We start from the raw sequence: 24,087 nt of genomic DNA, 5'->3' as shown, positions 1-24,087 counted from the left end.
GAAAACCGCCGGCACCACCCCATTTCCAGATATTCCAGTTCGAATCGGAGAAGTATTAATAGCAAAGAGCTGCCTTCTCCATTTGGAGGCCAGAACTTCTGGCCGGCGTGAATTCCAGAAAATAGGAAATTTCACGGATGAATTTGAGAGCGGCTTCCGAACGAACTTTCGGAGATGTGTTAGCACTAAATTTAATAGGATCCCGAACTGTTCGAAAAAGAACAGATAGGTCGATCCTTCCCGCGCTCTGTACACATAACATCGATCCTGCTGCGATTCTTTCATCAACATTTTCGACGTTCTGAGGTGGAACGGGCGCGGGCAGCCAGCGATGCAGCGTGTATTCCGCGGTGGAACCTTTGCGATGAAAAGGAGGAAGATTATTTCTGCCTCGGCTGTGCTCCTTTGTTCTCCCGCCAGATACCGCCCGTTTTATGAAATGTTTAACGAACGATTTTGGGCCAACAATTTTTCATTAACTTTGATACGAAGTTGAGCGCGGAACAGGTGCATTTTAATGCATTTCACTGTTGGGCCTCATTCGGGAACGTTTCACGGCAGCTAAGCAATTTCTCCGGAGTCGGGAAATTCGGTATTAATGAGAGAAATGTGAACGAATCCGCGGACCGTCAGAAGTCTCGCAAACATAATAATGCCAATAAAACGTTTACGGATTTCATGAGCTGCCACGTCAGAAGATGAGTTTCAGAAGGGTCCACTGAGAACACCGTAGTCCTGTTAAAAATGGCTTCTTATTCTCTAAAAACAGAAGGAATTTTCTTCTACGTATTGAAGAATGTGGTTTTTACTGTTAAAAATCTTTTGGTTGGTTCATTTTTCAAAATTAAAAAAAATTCAAATGCCTTTAATAGGAGGTTTGAAAGAACCACCCCAATTCTCTGTAACTGATTTTGAGTATTAACCGAAGGTTTCTTTTGTAGGTTGTGCCACAAGGAGCGAACATCATCATCAAGAATTATCATATACCAGGTAAGTCTGACCGATCTTCAAAAATATTCCGTTCAATAACTTCATATCCGCATTTATCGAGATAGCGAGAATTCTTTCGGAAAACATTGTGAATTCATTTGAAATCCTTATCCTTATTTCTGCGGAAGTCGATCTTTTTTATCTACCCTTATTGCTGCAAAAGTCAATCTCTTTCAAGTGAAGCGCTCACTTCTGAAACAAGTTTCATTAAGTGCAATAGGCCGACACAAATATCTTTCCAAACACAGTTTTATACCGAATCGCGTCCAGCAGCAATCGGCTGTATCTCTATATCGTCTTCCAATTTTGTCATCGCCGGACGTTATATTATTTCCCCCAAATCGTTTTCTCAGCGTTATATGGTCTATTTGGAACTTTCACTCAAAGACGAAGTTCTCTTTTATCGAATTGCAAAGTTTGTTATTGTTGACCATTACAGTACGACATCTCCTATTTATTGGACTGGACAAAATCATAGAGGGAAGGCGGCGAAGTGTTCCTTTTCATCGACTATAATACGTCTGATAGGATACCTAGGCGAGTTCGCTAAAATGAAAAGGACCGGTCGAGTATGAATCGAAATAGGAGATTTTTATTTCTCATTTACTCCAAGACCAAAATTCTATTCACAATGGACAAAGATGTTATTATTTGGTTATATGTTTCTTGCATGTCCCAAAAAGTGAATTGTGGACATTTTAGTATGGACCATGATTCTTCTTCATGCCCGATGATAAAAAGGTTTTTCTTATGGGGTGATAAGTCGAAAACAGCAGGGTTTTGTCTAACTTTTTCTTGAGAACTCTGCAACCTTCTGTTTTATTCTTCTTTGATTCCAATTGAATACACGACAGAATTTTTTAACCAGGTTTTGAGCATACATTGTGTATTGAGAAGAGAGATCATTGAGCCTGACCAGTGAGAACGTTACTCTTTTCGCTGGTGTCAATTCGCAATACAAAAAAATTATTTGATCCTCCAAAAATCAACGAGTTCAGTAAATCGTAGTGAGTGGTGAACGATTAAGAGAACTACGTTCAAAGGTAGTACGAAAGTTCATAATTCGAAAACCCTATATTTCGATATATACCCCGTCATGGCTTGGGAACTTTTAACAACAATGCTATAAATTCATGAAATTTGCCAGTCATACAATGTATGAACAGGATTGGTGCTTTTACCCTAGGGTCTTTCCTTATCAAAATGAATCTGCGAATACAAATGGATTCCAATTATTTTCCCTATTTTCGTTGATATATTGAACGTGGCTTACTAAAGCGCCGATTGGGATACAAAGCTATAAATTATTTTACGGTATTAACCGCCATTGAGTATGAAATGTAGGAGATGTATTCTGGAGCTCTGAAAATTTTACGCGACTTTACTGCAGTTTCCGCATCATCACTGATGATGTATACCAAACGGTATACAGGGGAGTGCATTAAATAAAAATTTTCGTACTACATTATTCGTACTAGAATATGGAGGTTTGTTGACAATGATTTAAATGTTTACCATTTTTTTGATGCAATCATTTCCAATCATTTGTTCATTCCAAGTCGCGATTTTGAAAAGCAGGATTGTTATAGTTTCTTCTCGAGCTCGATTTATTAGGAAATAACAGAAGAAAATCACTTGATTATAAATTTGGGAATAGGTGACGCAGGATGCTCAATTCATATTTTGAATAATTGCGTTTTTTCTCAATTTCTCTGCTGTATTCGGAAAGTTCGGAACTCCCAGCGGTATCTGTATATTTTTCCACTCTAATCACCCCCCTTAGTGTCGCACTGTTTTCTATCTACCGAAAACAATTTATCTTTCGCGTCGTCTATTGTAATATCTGTGGCAAATGCGCCTTACTCCACCATAAGAAACTTGGCTCACTCTAGATTATCTCCTATAATTTCCTGAAAATTTCGGTCTGTTCCATGGGGGATTCTCTCGCGAACTCGCCTCAATCTGAAATCATTTTTCATTCGACTGAACCCCACTATTGACAATTCGTTATTGCTGGAAGAAACTTATTCCAATATGGATGGTGGGAGTTGTCGGAATCAGAAACCAATTTCAGTTATACACTTTTTGATGGGGACGGAAGATATTTTCGGAGTTGAATTATCACAATTCGAGAGTTGCAAGATTCTTTTTTCGAATCGGGCCATCGTGAATCAACCGGAATACTTCAAATCTCATCCGTCTAAAAATCAGGTTGTCCTACTACTATCCTTGGGCATGGAGTGCATAGGAGTTGTTTTGAAGATTCCAGAAATCCAAATAGTTTATGATTCAATAGAGAATTGCACTCCAGTGAGCTCTTCGAAGTCGACTCGAAAATGAAAAGTGGAAAAACAAAAAACATTATTTTCTCCTAAACAGTGTCAGATAATGGAAAGTTTGTTATGGAAATATAGGTTTTCGAACACGCTGAATCTATTGCAAGCAATTTCGAAAGCCTATCTCCGTTCGTTTAGATTTTCATCTTGGAAATGGCATTTTTCAAAAATTGCAATTTTCAATCTGCGATATCTCCTGTTATATTCGTCTGATCCAATTGGGATTTCCGGTTATATAATCAGCGTTGCCTAGGCTTCCACCTCAGCACAAAAACTCGATTTCGAAAATCTCGATTTTTTGGGTCAAAAATGAGCTAGGGGTTAGACCCCCCTAAAATGACCTATTTGCTACTCTGTCTAAAAACCAGGATGTTCTATTACTTTCCTAGGATATGGAGTGCATAGAATTTGTTCCGAAGATTCTAGAAAACCAAACAGTTGATGATTCAATGGAGAATTGCACTCCAGAGAGCTCTTCGAAGTCAACTCGAAAATGAAAAGTGGAAAAACAAAAAACATTATTTTCTCCTGAACAGTGTCAGATAATGGAAAGTTTGGTATGGAAATATGGGTTTTCGAACACGCTGAATCTATTGCAAGCAATTTCGAAAGCCTATCTCCGTTCGTTTAGATTTTCATCTTGAAAATGGTATTTTTCAAAAATTGCAATTTTCAATCTGCGATATCTCCTGTTATATTCGTCTGATCCAATTGAGATTTCCGGTTATATAATCAGCGTTGCCTAGGCTTCCACCTCAGCACAAAAACTCGATTTCGAAAATCTCAATTTTTTGGGTCAAAAATGAGCAAGGGGTTAGACCCCCCTAAAATGATCTATTTGCTACTCTGTCTGAAAATCAGGATGTTCTATTACTGTCCTAGGATATGGAGTGCATAGAATTTGTTTTGAAGATTCTAGAAAACCAAACAGTTGATGATTCAATAGAGAATTGCACTCCAGAGAGCTCTCCGAAGTCAACTCGAAAATGAAAAGTGGAAAAACAAAAAACATTTTTTTCTCCTAAACAGTGTCAGATAATGGAAAGTTTGGTATGGAAATATGGGTTTTCGAACACGCTGAATCTATTGCAAGCAATTTCGAAAGCCTATCTCCGTTCGTTTAGATTTTCATCTTGAAAATGGTATTTTTCAAAAATTGCAATTTTCAATCAGCGATATCTCCTGTTATATTCGTCTGATCCAATTGAGATTTCCGGTTATATAATCAGCGTTGCCTAGGCTTCCACCTCAGCACAAAAACTCGATTTTGAAAATCTCGATTTTTTGGGTCAAAAATGAGCAAGGGGTTAGACCCCCCTAAAATGACCTATTTGCTACTCTGTCTGAAAATCAGGATGTTCTATTACTTTCCTAGGATATGGAGTGCATAGAATTTGTTTTGAAGATTCTAGAAAACCAAACAGTTGATGATTCAATAGAGAATTGCACTCCAGAGAGCTCTTCGAAGTCAACTCGAAAATGAAAAGTGGAAAAACAAAAAACATTTTTTTCTCCTAAACAGTGTCAGATAATGGAAAGTTTGGTATGGAAATATAGGTTTTCGAACACGCTGAATCTATTGCAAGCAATTTCGAAAGCCTATCTCCGTTCGTTTAGATTTTCATCTTGAAAATGGTATTTTTCAAAAATTGCAATTTTCAATCTGCGATATCTCCTGTTATATTCGTCTGATCCAATTGGGATTTCCGGTTATTCAATCATCGTTGCCTAGGCTTCCACCTCAGCACAAAAACTCGATTTCGAAAATCTCGATTTTTTGGGTCAAAAATGAGCAAGGGGTTAGACCCCCCTAAAATGACCTATTTGCTACTCTGTCTAAAAACCAGGATGTTCTATTACTTTCCTAGGATATGGAGTGCATAGAATTTGTTTTGAAGATTCTAGAAAACCAAACAGTTGATGATCCAATAGAGAATTGCGCTCCAGAGAGCTCTTCGAAGTCAACTCGAAAATGAAAAGTGGAAAAACAAAAAAACCTATTTTCTCCTAAACAGTGTCAGATATTGGGAAGTTTGGTATGGAAATATAGGTTTTCGAACACGCTGAATCCATTGCGAGCAATTTCGAAAGCTTATCTGTTTTCGTTCAGATTTTCATCCTGGAAATAGAATTTTTCAAAAATTGCAATTTTCAATCTGCGATATCTCCTGTTATATTCGTCTGATCCGATTGTGATTTCCGGTTATGTAATCAGCGTTGCCTAGGCTTTCATCCTAGCACAAAAACTCGATTTCGAAAATTTCGATTTTTTGGGTCAAAAATGAGCAAGGGGTTAGACCCCCCTAAAATGACCTATTTGCTACTCTGTCTAAAAATCAGGATGTTCTATTACTGTCCTAGTATATGGAGTGCATAGAATTTATTTTGAAGATTCTAGAAAACCAAACAGTTGATGATCCAATAGAGAATTGCGCTCCAGAGAGCTCTTCGAAGTCAACTCGAAAATGAAAAGTGGAAAAACAAAAAAACTTATTTTCTCCTAAACAGTGTCAGATATTGGGAAGTTTGGTATGGAAATATAGGTTTTCGAACACGCTGAATCAATTGCGAGCAATTTCGAAAGCTTATCTGTGTTCCTTTAGATTTTCATCCTGGAAATGGAATTTTTCAAAAATTGCAATATTCAATCTGCGATATCTCCTGTTATATTCGTCTGATCCGATTGGGATTTCCGGTTATGTAATCAGGGTTGCCTAGGCTTTCATCCTAGCACAAAAACCCGATTTCGAAAATTTCGATTTTTTGGGTCAAAAATGAGCAAGGGGTTAGACCCCCCTAAAATGACCTATTTGCTACTCTGTCTAAAAATCAGGATGTTCTATTACTGTCCTAGGATATGGAGTGCATAGAATTTGTTTCGAAGATTCTAGAAAACCAAACAGTTGATGCTTCAACAGAGAATTGCACTCCAGAGAGCTCTTCGAAGTCAACTCGAAAATGAAAAGTGGAAAAACAAAAAAACTTATTTTCTCCTAAACAGTGTCCGATATTGGGAAGTTTGGTATGGAAATATAGGTTTTTGAACACGCTGAATCTATTGCGAGTAATTTCGAAAGCCTATCTCTGTTCGTTTAGATTTTCATCCTGGAAATGGAATTTTTCAAAAAATGCAATTTTCAATCTGCGATATCTCCTGTTATATTCGTCTGATCCGATTGGGATTTCCGGTTATGTAATCAGCGTTGCCTAGGCTTCCATCCTAGCACAAAAACTCGATTTCGAAAATTTCGATTTTTTGGGTCAAAAATGAGCAAGGGGTTAGACCCCCCTAAAATGACCTATTTGCTACTCTGTCTAAAAATCAGGATGTTCTATTACTGTCCTAGAATATGGAGTGCATAGAATTTGTTTTGAAGATTCTAGAAAACCAAACAGTTGATGATCCAATAGAGAATTGCGCTCCAGAGAGCTCTTCGAAGTCAAGTCGAAAATGAAAAGTGGAAAAACAAAAAAACTTATTTTCTCCTAAACAGTGTCAGATATTGGGAAGTTTGGTATGGAAATATAGGTTCTTGAATACGCTGAATCTATTGCGAGTAATTTCGAAAGCCTATCTCTGTTCGTTTAGATTTTCATCCTGGAAATGGGATTTTTCAAAAATTGCAATTTTCAATCTGCGATATCTCCTGTTATATTCGTCTGATCCAATTGGGATTTCCGGTTATGTAATCAGCGTTGCCTAGGCTTCCATCCTAGCACAAAAATTCGATTTCGAAAATTTCGATTTTTTGGGTCAAAAATGAGCAAGGGGTTAGACCCCCCTAAAATGACCTATTTGCTACTCTGTCTAAAAATCAGGATGTTCTATTACTGTCCTAGAATATGGAGTGCATAGAATTTGTTTTGAAGATTCTAGAAAACCAAACAGTTGATGATCCAATAGAGAATTGCGCTCCAGAGAGCTCTTCGAAGTCAAGTCGAAAATGAAAAGTGGAAAAACAAAAAAACTTATTTTCTCCTAAACAATGTCAGATATTGGGAAGTTTGGTATGGAAATATAGGTTTTCGAACACGCTGAATCCATTGCGAGCAATTTCGAAAGCTTATCTCTTTTCGTTTAGATTTTCATCCTGGAAATGGCATTTTTCCAAAATTGCAAATTTCACTTGAGAATTCGTCAAGACCGAACGGCAGCATCGAGCTCGATAAAATCTTCAGATTTTTAACTAGAAAAGTTGCTCTTTCAGAATATGTATTACATTTCCATCTACATTTATTTTTATTGAGAGAAAAACTTCTCGAACGTTGACTATCGAAAAATTTCCAAAAAGATGGAATCACTTAAATAATCGTCAAGACCGAACAGCTGTATCGAGCTCGGCAAAATTTTCAGATTTGTAACTAGAATAAATGCTTTTTCAGAACATATATCACATTTCCATCTACGATTACTTTTATTGCGAGAAAATCGTTCATACCTAAGATGAATTTCTTTGAAGATACGTGACTCGAAATTTGACCTTAGACAAATCCCGAAGAAGATGGCGTACCTCCGAAATTATAAGGGGTATAAAAAATATTTTGAAATGTTTTTAATATATTGTTATGATATTACTCCTTTCCATCTTTACATGATCTTGCTTGAGTTTTCCCACAACTCTTTTTGGAAGTATTGGCCTTAAAGATGCGCCTTCTGCAAACTATTAAAATGCATATTGCAAAAGGATATCCCTCACTACGAAGATTCACATCGTTGAGAACTCGAAACATTCTTTTTTTGCAGTCTTATTCAATTCTAAACTTTTGCTCCGCATTTATTGTACTCGAGCGAGCACAAATTGCAAAAACGCCGGCACCATCGACACCCCCGCGTACGGGACAAGGACAACCTGACCATTTCCCCGGCACATTTTCCCCGTTGTATGTAAATAAGCAGGAATTTGTGTCGTTATAGTAGCCGAGCGCGCGCCACCTATCGTTCCAAGTGGGCCGGCCGTCGTTTGTACAAAACCCGAAACATTTTTCCGACATTAAATCCGAATTTCGGTCGGCAATATGTTGAGGCATCCTTTGAATTATTAGGCCATATTTCGACGTCGCGCTCCACCACTTTCTATTTGGCTATTTCGGATATCTGCCAGAATAAAAGCTTTCCGTATATCAATCTGGTGGGGGCCCGGTTATGTTTTTCAATCACGTTGAAACGTGTTTGTCGAAAGAATTGCCCGCCGGCTCCCAGAAATTGTTCTAGAATGTTTGTAGTTATCGTTGATTTATCGAAAACATATATCAGGGAGATTTGGTGACAGTCCAGAAACGTGACATATCTCTTCTTTCTTTCGTTCCGCTTCAGCTCCATCCGAACCGCCACCCTGTGCGCAACGACAATATTGTAGCGTTGGGGAGGAGGTGGCCGCTTGCCACCCTAACAACTTCGCAAGATTACCCCGTGATTCTTTTGTGCTAATTAATACAATGGATAATTTCATGTTGCACTTGTTCGAGAGTCACCCCAGAAGGGAAAATTGAGACTGACGTACACTAGCACTTGCTGGATTCGAGGTGATCAAGAGGGAATGGGGAATTCTCCTCAATTTGGTTTAACACAGCGTATATGCAAGTCTAAACTGAATAATTATGAGTTTCATTCATGAATTTTTCAAATGCACCGTGGAAACTATTCCAAATCATTCTTCAAATATGAGGTTTTAAAATTTAAATCGCTTCGTTTCTAGTTTACGATTTGGCAACAGCGCCTATTAGAAAATAAAAAGAACAATGGCTTGTTTATAAAATACCAGCTGTTGATTTACAGCCATCATAAGCGCGTACCTACTCTCTAGCGAGTCTCAACAGCAACCGGCCATAAAAATCCCATAAAATTTTACGACCTTCCTTGTTCGTCGCAGACTTCATAGACAGCCATCTTTGTCTATCTCATCAAGATAGTGTATTTGTTGTCCTTTATTATCAACGCATATTTCAGTCGATGTTGCCAACTTATGCAATAGAAACGAAACGCTTTGAATTTCAAATACCCATTTTTATTTTTCATTTTAAAGTACTTAAAATAATTTTTTGGGAAACGATTGAAATGGTTATTTCAAAATGTGACGTTTAAGAGATATTTCATAGGAAATACAGGGAGTATTCCCTATTCAATACCGTTTTTTAAATCTTCAGAATTCTGCATCCGGAAATCCTTCATTGTCTTTGGCAGGACACCCAAGAATTGACACCTAAATAAGGGGCCGATCTAAGTGGTAGATGCCGAACACGTTTCGCAATCTGCCAATTTGTTCCGTCAAATTCTCAGGTCTTAGTTCTTGGTAGTCTCGCGAAAAAACAAATATTCGCACCCCAAAAAAATCACCAGATTCTAGCGCGTTCATCGTATTTCTTCTACAACCAAACCGTTAAACGTATGTTTAACGCTAACAAATCCCACCAACAATCGAAAACTGTTATACTGGCTTCGTTGTGTTCGTAATTTCCTGAGTTAACTTCTAAGTCACATTCTGACACAGCCGAAATCCGTTGAATATTCATCATGGAACTTCCACTCGAAAATGCATATCTTCATCAATGGAAAGAACCAAACATCGAATTCCCACCTCCGAAACGCTACCAGAGTGCGCTTTCGGAACTGTTTCACCATTGTCGTGTTACACGATCCGTCCAAATTAGCATACACATTCAAAACAGAACATTCAAATGGCGATATTACAGCTGATTTTCATATTAGAATGAACTTGTCCACAGTTAAACCGGCTCACAAAGGGAAACTTCTGGGGGTTGTCTGCCGAAAACACAATTACAAATCGGGGCAATCTCTCTTCGTTCCTCTCTTTTCGGCTGAATTTCAATTGTGATGTTGAAGGGGGGCGTTGATTGAGTTCACTGATCTGTGCACCGGTTAGAACAAGTTCCTTGAGGTTTTATTCCGTGTGAGGGAAGGTTCATGCCGGCCTGAACACTCTAGACGGCTTCATCTACCACAATGGGAGAAGGTATACTAACCTTTAGGCAAGCCGTTTTCATCGCCACTCTTTCAACTGCTCCGAACCAAGCAACTTCTATCAGGGCGGTTTAGGGAGGGATTACGGTTGGTGGTTTCCTTGTTATCTTCTCTATTTCTGCTCCAGATGCAGGCTTATTCGGCGAGAATGGACAACGGAAAGTCACGAGTTCAAAAAATGAGAAAGCACTGACATTAATCCAGTATTTTTCACAGAACCGTGCCATTTGTAAACCGGCAAAACTCCTTATACATAGATAGAGATCCTTCAAGTGGTTGAGAGTTCTGTTCAAGCTGATTTTTGTCACGTCTTAACTGAATGACCAAAAAAGCTAATCTGATGCTTCAGAAAGCATCAGGAGTACTGCTCAAATTTTAAGCTTCAGGAAGACAGTGTCCTCCTTCATCTACTCATAGAGATTTCTCATATTATTCCGTTCTGGATTATTCAATATCATCAGAGCAATCAGTCCAATCATGATATCTTGATTTGACTGATGTGCTCCTTAGATTTATGGTACAGTAATGTCCATAGCATCTGGTGCGGATTCAGAAACGTACCTGACTTCTGCGTTCACGGATACACATTATGTTACACCGTAATTATTCCCGAATGTCCGATGGTTATTAGGAGATTAGGGTCAAGCAATATTGGGGTTTGTGATGGAAGGGCATCGAACAAGGGTGGCTCGTTCAATAGAGATGAAGGCCTATTTCAGTCGCTTAAATACGCGGAATTTGCTGTATATCGAATTAATCGTGGGTGGCTTTCGATCTCCGACGAATTGGATACCCGGTTACTCATAGGGATGCAGACATCGTGAAATGAAGCAGCATCGATTTATCGATGTCTAAGATATATTGTTTCATTGGAAAATCGCCTGGAAAACATCGATGTATCGAAACATCGGTGTTATTCTGTTATAAAATTGAATTGAATTTGAGTTTTCAATTTTGTATTTTTCTCGACCGGAGTAATATACAGGGTGTCCCAGGAATAATAGAAATAAATTTGTATTTAGCATCAGAATCCCAAAATAAGACGAAAAGTTCCTATGGAGTCATGCCCGGAATCGCTACGTTGAAGAGCTAGGTGGCTTCAAAGATGACGACCTGATTATGGATTTATTTAATTTATGTAGGGAAGAGATGAACAAATAGAATTTAGCAGTGTTATTCGTAAAACACAGAGATGAACCTAGAACTCAATTCTTTACTAATCTGCCATAGCTATATAGGGGTGAAATCACAAAATCTGTTTTATTGTTCACCAAAACTGTTCATTCAAAAATATTCATTGAAAAGACGATTTTATTTTGAAACTTGTATGCTTTGGAGGAAGAAAACGAGTTTGAGATTAATCTCTATCTGAGAAATACCTCAGAGCAGACTTTCATATCCTTATCGCTGTCCTACATTGAAAAAATTGAATAAATCAAGAAACCATCTTTGAAGCAACCTAACTCTTCAACGAAGCGTCTCCGGACATGCCTCTATGGAAACTTTTCGTTCTATTTTGAGGTTCTGAAACTAAATCCACTATAAACTCATTGTTGCAAGTTCTTTGGTTGACTCGTGCAAATACTTTTGTCTGGAACTCCTCTGCAATGTTAGGTATAAGTGTCCGACTCATTATCCTGGCAGTAATTCGGCGACACATAAATTCGACGTGTGAGTAGTTCAGTTCCGGATGAACTACCGAACGGCTATCAATAACTGCTGAATTCGGCTGTCTTCAATAATGTGCCCATAAACACAAATTGAACACATAAAATTCACCTTAACGGTGCTTTGACGAGAGCCGTCAAATTTTTGCGTCGCTAACGGAATTTTGACCGCAGTCCTTTGGGATCCATGAATGGAATCCCGTCGCATGTACTTTATGCGTTTTCAGACCGAATTAATGTCCTGATGGCGCCTAATTTCCATTCATAGATTAGTCCGGGAGGAAGTCGCATCGATAAAAATTTTATTATACATAGGACACTGCACAATACCCCTTTGAATTATTCTGTTACTGATTGATATGCCTTAACGCCTAGCGAAGAGAACAATGGGCGGTCTTCGTATCATGGCGCTGGTCAAAAAGAGTGTCTGTTTTCATTAAACGCTGTTCGGTGTTTGAATACTAACGTGCAACAGAGGCTCTTCATTGTTGTTCGTAGTGCCGTCCCTTTTCGAGTAAGTAAATCGCAATATTTTTCACTTTAATTATTTTCTGCTTGCGATACCACGAAGTGAATTAAAATGGCATAATTTTGTCGTGACATCTGTTTGGGAATGAAGCGTTGATTGGGAGGAATTTTGGAAGTTCAAGTAGGAAGAAAACTCCATATTTTATGCTTTCTATTTTGACTGCCTTCTTCTTGGAACGAAGCACTTCTTTTCTAATTAGTGTTTGATTGTTTATATCCTTGTGAGATCATATTCTACTAGATTTTCACAAAAACTTAGAACAATACTACTTTAACAATCCACGTGCCCATAGTCCTGTGAAAATCTGATAAAATTTTTTCGATCATTTGTAACTTTCGGATTATGAGTCGAAAATGGCCCAAATGAAAAATTTCCATTTGTTTTGCAGGCGTTTTTATTTATTTTGGACATTCGATTTTCTCATTGTGATCTGTTCTAAATTTTGAGTGAACTATATTTCATATTTTCTTAAAGTTTTTCGAGTATGTATAATATTCGGAGGTAAGGGATGGTGATACCAAATTTCTATTTATATTTATGAGTACCTTTCGATAGTTGCGCATGTTTTTTGTAGCGATAAATTTATATTATGGATGTATTTAGTTGGTATATACAGGCCCCTATTTCGGCCTTCAAATCTTAGGAAATCCCGAACTTGTTGGGAAGAACCTGAGAATCCCACAACTAAATTTCCAAAAGTGTCAAATCGTGGCAAGACTATCGATGTTTCACATGCGGTATGTCAAATGCCCGAGTTCTATTCAACCCCTATTCAGATAGCCGGTATCTTTCGCATAAGGCAGAAAATAGCACATTAACTTCGGCCATTCTCCGTCATCGAATCAGCTTCTTTGTTTCTGAAGAAAGATGCTCCAATAATTCTTCCAGACCACACCCTCTCTACTCATCTGTCCACTTATCGAACCTAAATTATGTGATTACTATTGGGAAGGAAACCGTCAATGTTATTGACAAACCAGGCAACCTATGTGGGAGCTTTGGCTGTTTACTTGAGTATCCTAGATTAGCAAATTAAAGTGGCTGGACGGTTTTAAACACTTGAATACTTCGTGCTCAGCTGATTATTTTTTCGATCCAAAGATATTGCATGTTTCATCTGCTGACTTCCCCATGGGTAACAAAAAATGGTTGAACCGACAGTGTACAGTCAGGAGCCCACCATAATTGATAGCCTGTGGTAGCTAGGTGGTGTATGTTGATTGAAGCACCACGATTTTTTTGTCAGTGTAAGTAGTGGGTTTTTTCCAAGTCCATGATGGTTAAGGTCCAGCATTTCATTTTCTTCACTGCCAAACTGGCGATGTCATTCGAGCATTCTTCTCAAACAGGTTTTTTGTATCTGTTGCAAAGCGCTGATGATGTTGCTGCCCCAGAACCGCAGTTTCTATTGGTACCACTTGAAGTTTAATACACCCTACCCAGATTTATGCTCCACCCTGTATGGAAAACGTTACCGCAAGCTCAACGTACGTACGTATTACGAGCTGGGTGGAAATGGCGCGGTTACAAATGAATTCCATCCATCATCCGGCAAGAAATTGATATTACTGTTTACTCCTCCGGATACTATGATAATTCAGCAGTTGTAGCTGACAGACTACTTATTCAGAAGACCATCAAGCCCGACGCTAACACCCTTGATGGATCCCGCAGGATAATTCCGCCCGATATTCCCGTCTAATTGAAATAATTCGTGACCTCTTGGAGTCGCGGTAACTTGGATGTACAACGTATGGGGATTAATTAATAAATTAATAAATGTTTTCGAAGTTCGCGAATTGAATAACAATCAGAACCCTGTTTGATGTTCATTGTCCCGTCCTGTGTTTGCTTTCGGTTGGGGTATTTTGCTTTTGGAAGTTGATGTTTTATCCCCATGCAAATTTGAATAAATAATTCCTCGGTGCAAAACGGAGCTACGCAGTTTGATTACGGCTTGCCCTCAGAGACGTCCCGCTGTAAGAACAACAAAACTGGTTTTAAACGTTGGAACACTAATAACCCTGGATTTTTTTGCGCGACTCAATCTGCTGAAGGAGAGACGTTGAGATTGGGACAATTTTCGGGGAAATATTTGCCGAAGAGGTTTCTTTTCTGCGCTGTTGTTCCTAGGAACGAGAGTGTTTCATTTTACCAACATGTCTGTCACTTTGATTGAGCCGATGATTGTATCAAATTTGGACTCGTGGATGAAGAATGTTTCTACAAAAAATTTGGTTAATATAAATGATAATTTTGTTTAATTGACAATTGCTCCTGCTTCCCGCACTCTAGATATAATTCGGAAGGCGATATGATTCCAGTTTTCCCTAGTTCTAGCTTCATTAGTGTTTATATTCGAGCTTCGAATATTTCCGGGCCGATCGAAGTGTTCTCCTGATACCTCTCCCTTCCGGTTCTGCATTTTCCAGAACGGAAATCCGCCACAAGTACACTGGTTCTCAGATGTGTTAATTGGCTTTTCCGAATGTACACTACCGTTTCATTTGGCCCGCGGTAAACTTTTATTACTATCGCAGAATGCATTGGAATATAAAAGTTCATTCTTATCTCTGAATGAATGTAGATTTTCATGTTTCGCAGTCAGCTCGATTGTGTTTTCGCAGAATTGCCCAATTTCCCTTCTCGGATGGAATGAGGTCGATAAGAATCCGGCCAAATATGATTTTTTTCTCTGTTACGCCGGCGAAGGCTTCAGTTGATATTTGTTGAATAGATGTGCAGCCTCGTTTTAAGATTTCGTTTTTGCCGATGTGACTTTTATCCCCGCACTCCCAGTCTGAGAAGTGCAATAAATATGATACACACGTGAAGAGTAGCCAACCCTGCATACGATGAATGTTTGGACAGCACTTGCAGAATGAAAAGCAACCTGGTGGAAGGCAGAACTGGTACAATATTCTCACAACTCTCAGACGTATGTTGATGGAGTTATCAAAGGAGTAGTCCCACAGTTTCACTCAGCTCTGTATGATAATGCACTACCTCATCTGGGTATTCCACATCTACCGTTACTTCCAAGATTGCCTGATCTAAATCCAATTGAGCACACTTGGGACCAATTACAAAAGCCCTTTATGCCAACAGTTACAACCTTGGCAACATGTAATTCTCTTGATAACTTGGTGGAAAGCATACATAAAAGATGCCAAGCAGTTATTGATACACGTGGAGGTCGAGTCCCTTATAATCTTCCAGTATACAACTAATTTTTATTTCATCAGACAGATTATTCGTTATACAATAAATTAAGCAGCAGAACAATCCCTGACGCTGTGCCATTGCCAAAATAAATAGGCAATAAAACATAAAATTCAACCGTAAAAACCGATTAAACACCTTCGAATATCATCCGAAACTAACCGTGACCAACGAGGGGGGCGTATAACGTTTCCGATGCCGGTTACATATTTTTTTTTAATCCGGACGAAAAACGTAGATCATTCGGATTACGCTCCGGACTCGCACCGGAAACATAAACACACCGACACAAATTCGTGGATCTATAAAATCTGTACGTGTGTATTGTGTTGAGCGCGGTTTCCTCCCATTCGGCGAGATTTATCACAGGTCAATGGCAATCAGGTATTTGGGGTAATTTTATCAACCCCGTATTTCTACAAATTATCGAATTCGCTCGGCGGCTACGTCGCTTGAGATTCACGTACAAACGGCCCCCAAACATTGCGCTTCGTCGCTGCGGAAAAGTGAAATTGCATGTAATAAGGGTGATCGGACTTTCAAACATGACCTATTCGAGAAATTCACTCCATCGGAGTCACACAGAGTGGCCGATGAAAACGAAACAGCGCGCTGTTTCGATAGATCTGATTTTTTGCAGACTTGCAAAGCTCCTGTGAGAAAAAAGATTCAACTTTAAAAACACCACATAATAGCCGAAATTGGGTGGCTATTTTTTTTTGAAAAATTTGAATGTAAGTTCCATAAAAATGGAAATAAACCTGGGCCTGTATTCTTGAATATCAGGGAGTAAAACAACCGAGAGAAAAGTGAGAAGGAAATACACAATCGATCTGCTATTAAGAGAAATGAAAAATCCGCTTTATATTCGATTGAGCTCAAGAATATGGGCCCAGTTGTCCTTCCCTCACTTATTTCGAATCGAACAGTGTGATAAACAACAATTTCCATGCGGACAACAATCGATCTTCGTTCAGCCCTAAACTCGCCCTTACTTACGTCGACCGTTCCTTATTGTGTATAGAAATAGATACTGGAAATGCCGAAACGTCAGGCTTGCCAATTAGTTAATCAATTTATCGAGAATAGCATCGAACCCTCCCTCAAATATCAGTAAATCAGCGGAATGAAGTGGCAGACTGAAGTATCAGGGAAAATATGCAAATTTTGGGAGCGGTATAATCTCGCGACACAAGGGGTGGTTCCTGTGCGGTCAGCCCATACCGCAGCGTTCCCCGGCACCGTTATATATGTTTAGATTGCTTCCCTTATATTTACCCCATATACCAGTTTGCAGAATACATGCCGTTAATTGTTGAAAACGTTGTTTCAACCCAATTTGCAACTGTTTGCGAAGCTCAGCCGGTTGACGTATACTGCCTTGATAAAATTCGGCCGGTTTTATCGTCTGTGAAACACCGAGTGCAGTGATTTCCTGGGCTTCTCGGTACATTAATGCCCCAACTCGATGAACTTCATTTTTATTCGCAGACGAGTCGAAAACATGCATGTATTCATTGTATGTCGCATTTTTTTTTATCTAGCTCCGCAAAGAGCGCCGCCTCGGCTATCTGTGTACTGTGTGAGGCGATATTATTTTTTTGAATTGCGAGAATTACTTTTGTGATGGTCCTAATTTTTATGATCATACACAACAAAGTGTATGACTGGATGACAAATTGTCTGGGTATTCTCGCAGAAGATTGAACTAATCATAATAAATTATTTTAGTTAAAAGCGCATATATTCGAATTCCGATTAAATAATCAGATGCAGATGTGTTCAGTACCCTGAATAAATGAACAGTACTTACGATTGGTTCGTGGGATTTTCATGTATTTGTTATTTGATAGAAATCATCCCCAATATGGATAAAATGTTCGAGATTACCTAAATAATTTGTTTGCAACTATGCGAATGGGGCGTGACGGGGCAATTATTTGGCCTGTTGCTAGGATCAGATGTTTTTTTCTGTCATGAAAGCTCACCCTGCCCGAAACATTATGCTCTGCGAATGCAAAAATTTTTGTTACGCTAGTGTGAGACGCGAACGCTGACAAATGCTTTCCAGATATTTACAGCCTGAAGAGTAATAGAAAATGTACGTGTAGGCCCATAAAAAGCAGAGAACGTTTGTTGTAATCCACAAAAGATAACACCCTTGTGTAAAATATTATAGAAATATACATCCTCGGGAGTATTATGTTTTATATTTATGCCTAATACGTTGAAAAGGGGGCTAGAAACGCCCGGAAACATGTTTTACGCGAGGCAGAATTTGTTTCAACAGAGAATTCGTGTTAACGACTTGTTAGTGCGATTCTTTATTGTGTTGCTGAGCTGTTCTCGTATGAATATATTGATGGGAACAGTAACGAGCTTCAACCGAAATTCGTGGAAATTTAGTGTATTTATTGAGAGCAGGCTCGGTCATACAAGAAATGTCTACATTATGAAGAGAATCATTTCCAACGCTTTGTTAATGGTTCAACTTTTGTGTGAAGTGCTTAACAGATATATAATATTTCGTAAATAACTCGAGAGAGTCACTTATGTTCACTGCTATCTGAATGTGATCACGGTTTATATCATTAGAACTATTTATTTGTTGAATGAGAATTGTAAAGCTAAATCTGATTATTTGCGCTTCACTTCACAAGGAATATTCGCAAAAAATGTTGGTGAAATGGAAGAATTCCTGAATAGCCTTGAATAGCAGAAGGAGGATAACTTTCGAGAAGTTCCCTTCCACGATTACCAAAAAAAACTCTACAATTGCGGACAAATTACGGACAATGCGACAATATCCACAAAAAATAACGACTGTCTCGAAGAGATAAAGAAAGACGGAGCAGACCCCGCTGTGTTACCGTTTCGGCGAAGACATTAGGCAAAATTCAATCTAGATATGACAGTGATTGTCGAAATCTCGAAATGATACCGAGGGGTTGAATAGTAACAACAACCGAGATGACCGACATCAAGCACAACACCTTTCATTGCGCATCAAGCCGGGATAAAGACGGAATAAGAATTCGCCGAACATTGCTATCTCCTATACTGAAGGATTATTTTCATCCTTGCGGAGAGAACAACGTAAATGAGTGACGGGCGAGAAACTGGGGCATCTGGGCCAACAAAACATCCTGTCTTTCTAGGGACGTATCACTGGATGGAGGGTCCGTCCATCCTTTTTTGTTCGAATTCAACATCATTTTTAATCTTGAACTGGTTTTGACGAGGGAAAACTATTTTTCTTTTTTCGGGACTATCCCCATCACACTGGAATTGGGCCTACGGATAACTGGGATTATTGTGGGGAGGATTTATACTGGTGTTTCATTGTTGTTTCTGTTCGAACCTTTCCTAGGTTATTTTCGAGTACTATCAAGAATTTCTGTAGATTTCACGGTTGAAATATCGAGAAGGGTTAAAAACTAACCCTAAACAAAATTTGGGTCACTTTTGATTCTTTTAGAAGGAAATCTATCCATGTTACAATACAATAGACTTTATTTACTGGACTATTAGAAAGCGTGATTCCAAGATGGATGAGTTTGATTCTCGTTGAGATTTTTCGTCACATTTGCAGTCAGAAAGAGCGAAATGTGTAACGGATGAGTTTGAAGAAGACACTCCGGAAATGAAAAACCTACGTGCGAAATTTTCAGCGTTTTTTCATCGAATCGAGACACACCTCGCGTTATTGCTACCCTGTCGAGCTTTGCGGGAATTGCATCAGCTGGACACTTCGTCGAAGGGATATCTGTATGGAGTTTCGTAAATTCGTCACACACATACACACACACATTCGGGTCCATTTTACCGCAGCGGAATCAGCATAAGCGCCGGTTAGGCACATGTTCGATTTTTAATTAAGTCTCTGTGCGAGAATAACTCATTTCCTGAACGTCATATGAGCGATACGGGAAAATCTGTTCATATTTCTTCTGAAACAGCCAATCTGGCTGTTTGTCCCTGAAAGGAGATATTCGCATTTGGAAAGTACCTCGATAACAGGGTAAAATTTCTGACAATCAGCACAGTTGAGGGCTCGAGAGCATTCCAAAGGAGTTTTACATTTATGTATATACATAGATGCTTATGAAGCTTAGAGGTAGGAATCGAATACATTTACTGTATTTCTGAAGGTGTACCCTCCTTTCATTCTCGATTTCGATATATCATTTACTGTATCGCTGTTCTATTTTACTGGAAAATCTTTGTTCATGTCTTTTTCTTCAATTTTTAGTTTTACATTAATGTATACAGATGCTTATGAAGCTTAGAGGTAGGAATCGAATACATTTACTGTATTGCTGAAGGTGTACCCTCCTTTCATTCTCGATTTCGATATATCATTTACTGTATCGCTGTTCTATTTTACTGGAAAATCTTTGTTCATGTCTTTTTCTTCAATTTTTAGTTTTACATTAATGTATACAGATGCTTATGAAGCTTAGAGGTAGGAATCGAATACATTTACTGTATTGCTGAAGGTGTACCCTCCTTTCATTCTCGATTTCGATATATCATTTACTGTATCGCTGTTCTATTTTACTGGAAAATCTTTGTTCATGTCTTTTTCTTCAATTTTTAGTTTTACATTAATGTATACAGATGCTTATGAAGCTTAGAGGTAGGAATCGAATACATTTACTGTATTGCTGAAGGTGTACCCTCCTTTCATTCTCGATTTCGATATATCATTTACTGTATCGCTGTTCTATTTTACTGGAAAATCTTTGTTCATGTCTTTTTCTTCAATTTTCAAGCATTAAAATTCCTCAAGAGGATCAAACTCCCTGTACATTCGACTTCTACCTTTTATTCCTTAGTTTCACAAGTTTAAGTGTGAAATGAAAATAATGAACTGAACGGATTTTTCAGGATTCATAATAAAGTAGGTGAGACTGAACTACGTATTGAAATGTCTAGTGAAAAAAAAAATTAGATCCGTTACGAAGCAGGATATGTATCTCAAAAGAAGAATAGTCGCTATGTGAACGATCTAAATCTACGTCAATGCTCGTCTTGGGCGAGTTTTCCACAGTTTTTCGTTGAATTTTTTGCAAATTAGATTAATAATCTAGACGAGCTACCCACTTTGACGGCGAAAATTCCAGCCAGCGAGATTTCAAGGAACCGAGAAAGTTATCGAAGTAATTTGCAATCTACGAGCTTTTTCCCCCCCTTAACTAGTCCGAATACAAATTACGTTAAATCGTTGCAACACATTGAATTCATCAGCGTGACATGCAGCGCCCTAATGGCTGAGGAAAAATTGGGAAGTCCGAAGTAATTCAGTTTTTCGAAGGGCATTTCCTAACAAAAACGGCCCTCCGGTTGATTGATGAAACCTTTTTCCAAGTCTTCATTGTTAGGTAATACATCACTTGCTTCCAACATACTAATAAATGTACGTTTTCTGCGAGCGGGTCTGAAAACAAGAACCGTTTCGATATTTTTCTGAGCTGTTGAACGCTTAATGAATTCACGGTGGTGAAATTTGTGCCTCGAACTGAAAGGGGTGTTAATAGGCACCCAATTAATTCGCCCCGTTGATTAACGATTCGATGTTGAAAAATTGGCGTTTCTTATAGATGCTTTTACGGTTTGAAAATTCAACGGAACGCTTCGCTCCGAATGACCTCATGCTATCATCGTCAACAGAAAATTTGAAAACGCTGCTAATTTTAAATTAGGCAGAATTGCACAGAGGTCTCGATTCCCCTGAAGGTGAGAAGAAAAAAAATTTGGACACAGCTCGCCTGTGAAAAGAAAATTAATGGAAATAGAATTGAGCAGATATTCTAGTGACTAAGAAGCCAATAAAAAAAATTGTGGTGTTTAATGTCAGCATTATATCGGCCTACTATGGGAAATTTAATTTCGGAGATGATTCCAGCCTAAACGACTCAAGCTATTATTTGTAAGAGACCTTTTTTGTTCAGCTTGAATGAAAGTATCAAAAATTCATTTTTCATTGATATCATATCAAAAAGAAAAAAAGGTTCTTGTGAAACAGATATTATTGGTTCTTTCTATCCATTGCAATTTTAGGGAAACACCACCAAAAGTTCTGTCAGATTTCTGGTTTTTGGGGAAAAAATCAAAATGGCTTTTCAGATCCATCTTCAGGGAGAAGTTTAAGCAGTATATATGAGAGACCCTTATATTTTTCTACAGAGAATCACTCCTTAAATGTTTTCGCCACTATTCATTCACATATTTTTCTGCAATATCAAGCTTTCAATATAGGGTGTTTTCAAAGGTGTGGGGGTGTTTTCCGTTGGATGTTCATAACGATTTTTCAAAGGGTAATAGGCTTTTCTGAATCGATGATCGTTCATTGAATCAAATTTCGAATTAGAATAAATCGGAATGTATCGTTCCTAATGAAATTGACTATTAAACATTTCTGAATGTAACTCGGCTCAACCGAGGGAGAAGTGGAGCGAGAATAGCGAATGAACGAACGTTTTCCACATCCGCAATCGTCCCCCAAATTCATATCCAGTTTTTATGGTGGAATAAACCCGATCTACGCCAGTGACCGTGGACGATACCCGTCTGAGTCTATGCGGATATATATTCCGGATTGTATGTAGAAAATCAGTTATATCCTATTTTTGGCAGAGAAAAAGAGGAACAATGAAATCTCTCCGCGACAGCGAGAGATGCTCAGTTACCATCCCCGAAAAACGAACAAAAAGTTTCGGATGTAAAGTATTTGGCATCATTTCAATTTCGAATTAGGAGCATGTTCTGTTAATGGTTCTTCCAGCGATTTATCATTTTGATAGTGACAGAACGAAATATTGAAGCTCGCAGGATTCTCAGATATATATTTCGCATCGTTTCACATGCATGCTGAGTGGTTGAGTTGAATTTTTACACACTCTTATTTATTCAGACGGGAAGTCGCACCATTGTTGAGTTCTGTTTTTGGCTGTTTAACATATCCTTTGTTATTTTCCATTTCTTCATGTCCCCCCAAAAACAACATGAATAACTGAGTCTTCATATCTCAGTTTCCAAGGAAAAAAATTGAGTTATAATTTTCTGTCTTTAAAATTCTCACATCTGGCTTAGGGCATTTTTTGATCAGGTTAAATTGCTATGTCTCTTTATATTATTTTGAGGGAAAAAATAATTGTCCAACATTTCTTTGTTGAAAACAAATCGAGAATAGGACATGTTTTGCAGATTTCACCATACGTTAATTGGACGTCATCAGCTCACGATACCTCTATTTATTAAAAATTCAAATCGTTCATCCTATTCAGACGGTGACTCTACTTCCACTCATGGACCAGAGGAATAGAGCTTCTCGCGTGTCTGTTTTGTACGAGATAATTCTGAGTGCTGAAAATTTGATGAAATGATTAATTATTTCCTAGTTAATCTGTACCTCCCGTGTGCTACTATTCTGCTAATTTTCGGACACTTCCACTATCGGATTTTGTGGGAACGGTGCTTCAGAAATCTGCGTTTCATCAAGTTTATGCATTTGTAATGAATTCTATAGGATATAATTGAATTTCCAAGGTATAAAATTCCATGTTTCGAGTTCGCTTTGTCGAGTATTATCGACTGTTGTATAGTTCCGTGAGGAAATTTGTACTAGGTAAAATACATATTTATGTGTGGCACAAGAGATCGCCAAAGAAATATGATGAATTGATACAAAACAGTATTAAACTTGAAGAGAAAAACTTCTTATCTTCAAAGAAGGCAGCAAAGAAACCATCAAGAACAATATCCCAATTAATTGAATATTATATATTTCAATATAACAGTTTTCAAACATTTGAATTATCTGAAATTTTTACGGAGACAAAACTGTTGAATGAAAAATGGAAATTTAAAAACTGTGCCTAACATTCCTTGTATTTGGTGAAAAACCTATACAGGAAAAAATCACGGCTATTGGGAGGTATGAACAACAGAGAATATTGGATTCATTATTTATGAAGATTTATAAAAGAAAGCAATCAAATTGGCAGATGGTGGTAACGAGATCGCCATCTTCTCTGCACCAACCCACCCTTAAACTAATAACAACCGCGGGTTGGGCTGGTCCATTAAATAAAACAAGATTCCTTCGGTTTTTCATCTCTAAAGTCCTGCGAAGAAAATAACCATTTCTCGCTACACTACTACGAAGACATTACCATGAAAGCAACTACGCTGCTCGAACTGGAAGACATATCTATATGTTTTTTTTGGCGTCATATATTTCATGGAAATTCCGATGCTTTCTGCTCATTCCGTTTTATGTTCATTGCGATTTTTGGGGGCATAGAAAATTGTGGATTTGCCAGCGAGTCAATGCGCCAATGTGGATTTTCACGAGGGGTA

The 24,087-nt window shown here is 38.3% G+C and overlaps 1 protein-coding gene across 1 annotated transcript in view; it reads left to right on the top strand.

Moving 5' to 3' along the window:
* Positions 1-24,087, top strand: part of LOC123321695 (slit homolog 1 protein-like) — a 145,856-nt gene that overhangs the window by 45,930 nt on the left and 75,839 nt on the right. The window contains exon 2 of the mRNA XM_044909419.1: positions 942-990. The gene's annotated coding sequence lies outside the window, so the exon portion shown is untranslated. The remainder of the gene's footprint in view (positions 1-941; positions 991-24,087) is intronic.

The sequence above is a fragment of the Coccinella septempunctata genome, chromosome X (assembly GCF_907165205.1).
Source record: "Coccinella septempunctata chromosome X, icCocSept1.1, whole genome shotgun sequence".
Classification (NCBI taxonomy): domain Eukaryota; kingdom Metazoa; phylum Arthropoda; class Insecta; order Coleoptera; family Coccinellidae; genus Coccinella; species Coccinella septempunctata.
This window is presented reverse-complemented; position numbering and strand designations above follow the sequence as displayed.